The following is an 8203-nucleotide window of genomic DNA, read 5'->3' on the forward strand; positions in this document are numbered from 1 at the left end:
TCATCAGGGATGGCAGTGTGAACAGGTCCGGGTAAGCGTCATACTCAAAGTGCATGAAGTAGGTTTACTTCACAAGGAGAGCTGACTGAGGCAGGTTGCAAGCAAGCAACACTGGCCCTTTCCCTGAGGATGAGCAAAGCTTTTTGATTCCCCAACGGATGTTAAGAGAGCTGGAAAAGCCTGGCTATATGAGCGGCAGGCGAGGACGAGTACTGCCACTGTGGGCGTCATACGCTTTGGGGGAATCCCCTTTATCATATTGCCAGTCAAAGATTTCAGGGAAAGTGTCCCCAGAGCTTACTGCAAAGACATAGACTGCTTTGCTGCTTGAGCAAATTACACACTTGATGCAAAACTGAACTTTGGCGCGCTGGAACAAAGCGAACACTTCCCTGATGGCGAAGGGTGAGCGGTTTCAATGATGCAGAATAGGTGGGCAGCATCGTTAACAAGGTAGGGTGTAGTGGTGGACAGAAAAAAAGGCGGTGAGGAGCTGATAACTCCAAGGGTCACCAATGTGCGAGGTGGTTGTTAACAGAAGGCAATAACATTACAGTGTATGAAACACATGCAGCACATCAAACACAACTAGCATGAAGGTTGTATGGAAGAAGTTCCTACGAACATTTTAAATAGTATATAAGAATTCTTTCACAATATGGCCACAACCGATGAGCGGGAAGCCTCAAACCTCTGCAGTTGCCGCGAAGTGATGAAACTTGAAATATTGAGGTTTTGAGCGTCTTCACTTAAGACTATGCCCTTTTCCATCAGTTGTTGAAGGAACCAAAAGGAGATGCATTTAGTAGGTCCTTTCCAGACATAGCTAATGAAGAATTCATTGGGTAAATATTCTGGAGGAGAGCATCGTGAGATCCTCATAATTCACTACACTAAATTATCAGTTAAAACAAACATTAGGAAGATATAGGCAATAAATGGTGGGTGTACCTTTTTCCTGTATTGAAATTTACCCTAAATCATCACCATTTAATGCCTTTTAAGAGAGAGAGAGAGAGAGAGAGAGAGAGAGAGAGAGAGAGAGAGAGAGAGAGAGAGAGAGATTTTTCCAACCAAGAGGCCGGAAAGATAACCAGGGAAAATCTGAGAGTAAAATTAAAATCTGTTGTATATATGTTTAAACAATATGTTTTGTGCTAATATTAGTGAATTTTTAAAGTAAAAGGAGCAATTAATTTATATTTCCTTGTAAGGGTAGATGATTCTGCCATGGAGCTCTTCCAACTACAATGAAATAATTAGATAGGGCTTCCCTGAAATTTAAACCACTGCTCAATAGCACACCTGAGGTGGTGTACAGGGCTGTGCGCTTTGTATCATCTCTCCATGTACAGGTAAAAAAATTAGTTTTGTCGCTCCTTATCTAAAACATAATTCTGTATTATGCGTACTATGCTTCCCATCCAGTAATTCAATACAGTTAGGAAAATTCCATCTTTTGTAAATAAAACAGTTCTGCAGTTGTAAGACAAACTTCCTTAGTTTGATACAGTAAATATTCATTGGTTAAAGCCTTGCAAATAATATTGCGAGTTTCCTTTACATCTGAAATAGTATTTCTACCACGACAAAAAACCGCAAAGCCAAAGATCGAAAAGACTCACCAGTAGCAAGGAGAGAAAAATATGTTAAGATTTTGTTTGTTATGATAATTCGCTAGTTACTTATAGCAGATGATTATGTTTATCATAACCATATTACAACATAATTTTTAAAACTTATGTTGGCCTTTGTCACATTTTGGTTTATTGATAAAACTTTCAATGTATCTTTCAGTTATTTCTGTTGAAAGAAAATTAAAAAGCTGAAAACTATTATATAAAATAAATCGAGAAATTCAAAATCCCAAATCCAGTGTTGGAACTTCAAAAATGGTTCTAAGTATTTAGTCCAACTTCACTTAGTTGTCATTTTTGAAAGACATTTATCTGCCAGAATCTAAGAGCTCAAATCTGAGCCAAGAAGAAAATATCAGAATAACTGACGATGACAAACTTGCACCTGGTGATGACAATGAATCGCATGCAAGTCATGTTCCTGCATCACCAGTGTCATATGCTTCTAGGTCACCCTCTCCATCTTCTCCTTGTCACCGGATAAACATCTCAAGGTTATGGTTAGCAAACAAATCCGCCGTCTAAGAAGTGACGAAAACCAAATCTTGATTACAGGGTAAGAAAAAATTAGCAACTCGTTGAAACTGAAAAACAGAAGTTAGAATTCTTAAGAAAGTATCAGGAGGAATTGGATAATGAAGACTTTCCTTTTTTTCGAAAGAATGATACCTTATATGAAGAAACTAAACCTTACAAATACAAAATCTTTTCTTGAAAGAAAAGGATGGAAATGAACAAAACGAGATTACAGGCGCCGATTATTGTGCGTAGTTTTGATTACCACTAAACTATTTTTTTTTTTTTTTTTTTTATAAATATCTTTTATTAAAACCTAATACGGGCAATTATCTATTTTTGTTTTTATGTGATTTTCAATTAATCACAATTTCCATAATTTTCGCTGGAGATAGCCAATTTTGAAGTTACTATATTTCAGCCGCCTGGACCCAAAAATTATTGTTAATATCTTTCAAACCAATCGATTGAATGGAAATGGTACATTATTTTTTATAAACAGAAAAAAAAAAATCCATGTCCTTCATAGATCTTGAAAGCACTTCACTCTTGAATTTTAGGACATGTCCAACCCTATCCGGTCAATATTTACGAATTAATTTGATTAGCAATTTTGGGGTAGCCTACTTATTCCTCCTAACACTCACCCACCTTTCCTCATTGTTAAAGCCTTAGTTCTCCGCGTGTGTTTTCATCCTCTCCTTTGTTTTCTGTCTGTTTACTTTCACAATTTTCATTATGAATTTTATCATCATTGATATTTTTTTTTCCAATTCCATTATTATTTATTTTCTACATTTATTTTTTCTCTCTCTCTCTCTCTCTCTCTCTCTCTCTCTCTCTCTCTCTCTCTCTCTCTCTCTCTCTCTCTCTCTCTTCGATAACAAATATTTACATATGAGGGGTGGTTAATTCATGACAATAACTGGGAACGCGTTTTATTTCATTTCGTATAACTATGGATAAATAGACCATCGTCGTTATCGCTTTCCGTGGAGATGTTGATGAGTTCTACACTTTCATGTATATTTTCTGAACAATCAGGGCCTTCTCAGAGCACCAGCTTTGAATCTTGGAGCTACGCTTGCAGATCTGTCCGAGTGAGTCTTCACAACGTTGTATGCATATGTCGCCTCATACAGCTCCACACTTGTTTGATAGTGTTTAACTCAAGATGGTCAGGGGGCAGCCGGAGGACCTCATGACCCCAATATCAGATAGTTCTGGCTGGTTCTTCTTGCAGATCAGTAAACCTCAGGGTGCAGTGCATGTGCTGGGAATAGTATCCTGCAGCACTCCAGCCATGTCTCTATCTCTGTTTCTCTAGTGGCAGTGATGGGGAAACAGCTTCCTTCCGTCAGCTGACTATGGAAGAGTGCATTTTCCAGCACCAGCACCTCTGGCTCAGCGAGCACAGGCAGAAGCTGTGATGTCAGCCATCATATGAAGGGTGCTGTTCATTTCGTCACGACAGTCTCCTATATTGTTCCTGGCAGGGTAGCACAAAAATTCAATGAAACCTTCACCTGTGCCACCTGCTACTACAATGAACCGCTCACGCTTACCAGGAGTCACTAGACGGCTGAGGGTAGCACTTATGTTAGGGTGAGTTGTGTCCACCAACGCTGTACTGTGGTGTATCTGGGTAGTAGATCTCGTTTTGTCATTGCAAAACACCTGTCTCACATCTTCCTGCTTCCTAAGTGATCAAAGAGCATTAAAATGATGATACACAACATCTAAACATTGCTGTCTCATGTAAATTTTCCGTTGTAAAGTCATACCTGAACCCAATGCTGTGAAGTAATTGCCACAAAGCCGTATCAGAAGTTTCTTCTGAATAATATTTGTCCTCTTTAATTTACACGCGACGTACCAATAGTGAAAATTTGTTATGCAGCAAATGGTGGCTAATGGCACCAACGGTGACACTATCAAAAAAGGGCAGAAGGGTCCTGGTCGGGGATTGATCTACTGCCATGCAAATGCTAGGCGAACACTTTTTAAAATTTCCCACATGAATTACATGGAATGCGGTTTACATATTCCTTGGTAATTGGGGAAATTTCTTTATTATGACATTACTAAACACTATATTAACGGTGAAATTTGTTAATAGTTGGGAAATCTCTTTCAAAAAATTACTATATGGTAGTACAAGTAGGTTTTGTGTACTGTATTATTTTTTGTAATCTTTACTCAAACCATAGTAACACAAAAGTTTTATTCGCTGCGAATTTGGATACTTTATATTCATAAATAACTATTTTAACCATAAAAAAGGGCAATAATACGAATAAGTTTTGATCAATACCTGATGTACTATTTTGAGATACAATACTAATGGGACCCAGAAATGAGTATATAATCTGAGCAAATAACCATTCCAGTAATAAAATTGTAATCACAAATGCAAAGTGGTTCATAGATTCCATTAAATGAGATGCACTGTAAGTAAGAAATCTCTCTGGAAGCCATTTCGTTCACAGTTTTCATAACGTTGGATTTAAAATAATACCTGGAATTCATTGGTGATTACCAACTCCCCTTTCAAAAATGAGCAAATAGCAGGTCATATTAACGACCCTGGTCAGTATGTAAGGTCACCAGGGGAAAAGGTGATTCTCGATGATAAATGCAACTTGGAATACTATTCTATAATGAGGGTTTTGATTTATTCGAATTAAACGATCCATTAGGATTTCCATCCTCATTAATCTATAAGATTACATTCAATATTATCTACGGGTTGAAAGATAAAATAATATCAATACTCATTACTTTTTTTTTTCTTTTTTTTTTTCAGAGGGGTTTGTGACTATATTTGGATACTGATATACAACTGTTTTTTCTAAATTTTAAACGTTTAAACCTATGACATCTACATATATAAAAAAAAAAATTAAGAATAATCTACCAGTTTAAGATTATTATTATTAAAATATCTCACAAACCATTACAATACTCAATAATTAAACGCCTATGTCATTCACAGTGGGGAAAAGCGTATACATCACATGCTGCTATTAAATCTCTTGATCTACTCTCTAATCTTGAGATCTAAGATATTATGCTATCATTATCTTGATGTGCAAAGGGCTTATAAGTTAGTAAAAGTATGACCCACTAAATATGTTGCGCCGTGAAAAGATTAAACTCTGTATTATGGAATTAGACGCGATAGTTTATGGCCTTAGTTATTCTGCATATTTGTGTACAGCATACCTGTCTAGGTTTATTTTTTCCTCCTTTATTTTCAGTCTGTAATATAGAAATATATATATATATATATATATATATATATATATATATATATATATATATATATATATATATATATATATATATATATATATATATATATAATGAGATAATAGAACTTCAATTTGTGTGTTTTTTTAAGAGTTTAGTGACTTTAATTATTGATTTCATTTTTGATGAAGGTTTCACATTTATTTTTCACCGCATTATTCATGAATAATATATATATATATATATATATATATATATATATATATATATATATATATATATATATATATATATATATATATATATCTATATAAATATACATATATATTTATATATATATATATATATATATATATATATATATATATATATATATATATATATATATATATATATATATATATATATATATATATATATATATATATATATATATATATACATACATATATGAATATATGGGCCAATAATAGTTTACTGAATATATATACATATATATATATATATATATATATATATATATATATATATATATATGCCATTACTAGTTCACTTAATATATATATATATATATATATATATATATATATATATATATATATATATATATATATATATATATGTATTTATATATATATATATATATATATATATATATATATATATATATATATATATATATATATACATACACACACACATACACACACACACACACACACACATATATATATATATATATATATATATATATATATATATATATATATATATATATAGATAGATAGATAGATAGATAGATAGATACAGTATATTAGACATTACTAGTTCACAGAATATCAATAACTCAGACTTGTCCTTCCTCTTGCGTCTGTTTGAGGTCTGTCTTTGTCATTTCATATCTTAGTTTGTCAATATATCGTCTTCTCTTCCTTCATCTGATTTTTTTTTGGGGGGGTGGCAATTTATGGGAACCTATTCTGTTATTCCTGATGCTCATCTAGTATCTGTCATTTTCATTATATGTCCTGAACACGTTCATTTCTCATTCTTACTTGTTGTGTGATTATTTTCTACTTTAGTTTCCTATCCTATCTAAGTTGTTTCTTACCTGTCTCCTAGCATTATTCCCATCATTATATCTTCCATTGCTATTTCATTTGTAAGTAGCTTATGTTTTAATACTTTAGTAAGGATCCAAGTTTCTGATTCATAAGTTAAAAGTGGAAGAACCATTTGATTAATTTTATTTCTTTCTAAAGAAAGAGGTGTTTTACTTTTCATAATCTCATTTTATTTTCCAAAAGCTCTTCATCTCATGCTTATCTTTCTTTTTTATATCTATCTCGTGTGTTGGGGGAAACAATTACTCTCTGTAGGTATAGAACATTCTTGAAGACATTTTGTATAAAGTACAGCCAGCTTTACTTCCATGAAATATCCCTCGTCTCATATCAAATCAATTGTTAGGCGGTCTTCTCTTGCTGCTTTTCCTCTTTTTTCGTACCTTTTAATTCTTTCTTTTTTTTCTCCTACTTTTATGCTTGGTACAGATTAGGTGTTTTATTATTTCTATTGGAAAAGTTATTTGATATATCAGTGTTTATAGTATTTTATAGAAATCTTCTGCCGTTTTTATCACTCCATCTCTATTGTTAATATATCCAATTTCATTATTTATAACAAACATATGTTAGTTTTATGTTCAAAGACTTCTTTTTCATCAGCTTGATGCATCTTCCTTTTTTTAGTGATTCCTTAATTCTAGTGTGATTTTATTTCTGAACACCTTTGGTTTTTTGTTTGTTTATTGGTTTTTGATAGTCCTGCTAATTTTATTTCATCTCTATTCGAATATACACTCATTTCAACTTTTTTTTTTATAATGGTTTTCCTTGATCTTGTTTAGCAACTTTATCAACTATCTCTTGTGCTGATTCCAATAGAAATTTCTTGAATTTCTGTTCATTTCTTCTTTACTTGGCTCGATATAACCATGTAGCTAAGAGTCCCTATTTTTTACTGTCAAAATTAACTTATCAAATTTTCTGACAGGGCGTTTATTTTATCTCTTGAAATTAGTTTTTCACCTTATTTACTTCGATCTAAACAAATTTTGCTTCTGACCTTTGTAGGGTCCTTTCAATTTAATTGTTCAACGCTGTTACATCTTTAATTAGATTAAGTTCTTCACTGAGAATGGAATCTATTTCCATTTTCAATTATTTCATAAAGAGGTTAGTCTCGATTTAATAACATTCATAGCTTCATATATATAATAGAGCCTTACAGTGATATTCATCAGTAGCTCATTGATCATTATATACATTGCATCAATCATCTAATTCTTTCCAGGGTCACTGCGTGGAGAGATTTGATACTCTATTATATAAGCATTTATTCAATCCTTTCAATGGGGGCCATCTAGGGTCTTACCTCCTTTTAAGTAATGTTATTTTAATTGATGATATTTGGTTTAATTTGATTGTGGATATATAAATGCCAAATAGAAAAATTAATTTGTATTATATATAGAAATATTTTAATGAATTCTTTTAACTATACAGTACTTCATATAAAATAACTGAAAAAATATAAGAGGTTCTAACATCCTAATATCTTTTCAGGAATCAATTCTTCCAAATTATGCATCAATAATTTGGAAAAAGTCAAACAAGTTTTGGTAGGAGCTAACTTTAGAATTCACTCACCTTGTGAGCTGAGCACCTTTGAAACTCTCGCTAAGTTTTGCCCCATTTCATCACATTGTGCCGAAGCTCCTTAAACTGTTCCTCCCC

General features: G+C 32.7%; 1 pseudogene; it reads left to right on the top strand.

Moving 5' to 3' along the window:
- The first annotated feature begins 829 nt into the window (after positions 1–829).
- On the top strand, positions 830–2371 carry LOC137647351 (uncharacterized; annotated as a pseudogene).
- Positions 2372–8203: the final 5832 nt, after the last annotated feature.

The sequence above is a fragment of the Palaemon carinicauda genome, chromosome 9 (assembly GCF_036898095.1).
Source record: "Palaemon carinicauda isolate YSFRI2023 chromosome 9, ASM3689809v2, whole genome shotgun sequence".
NCBI lineage: Eukaryota > Metazoa > Arthropoda > Malacostraca > Decapoda > Palaemonidae > Palaemon > Palaemon carinicauda.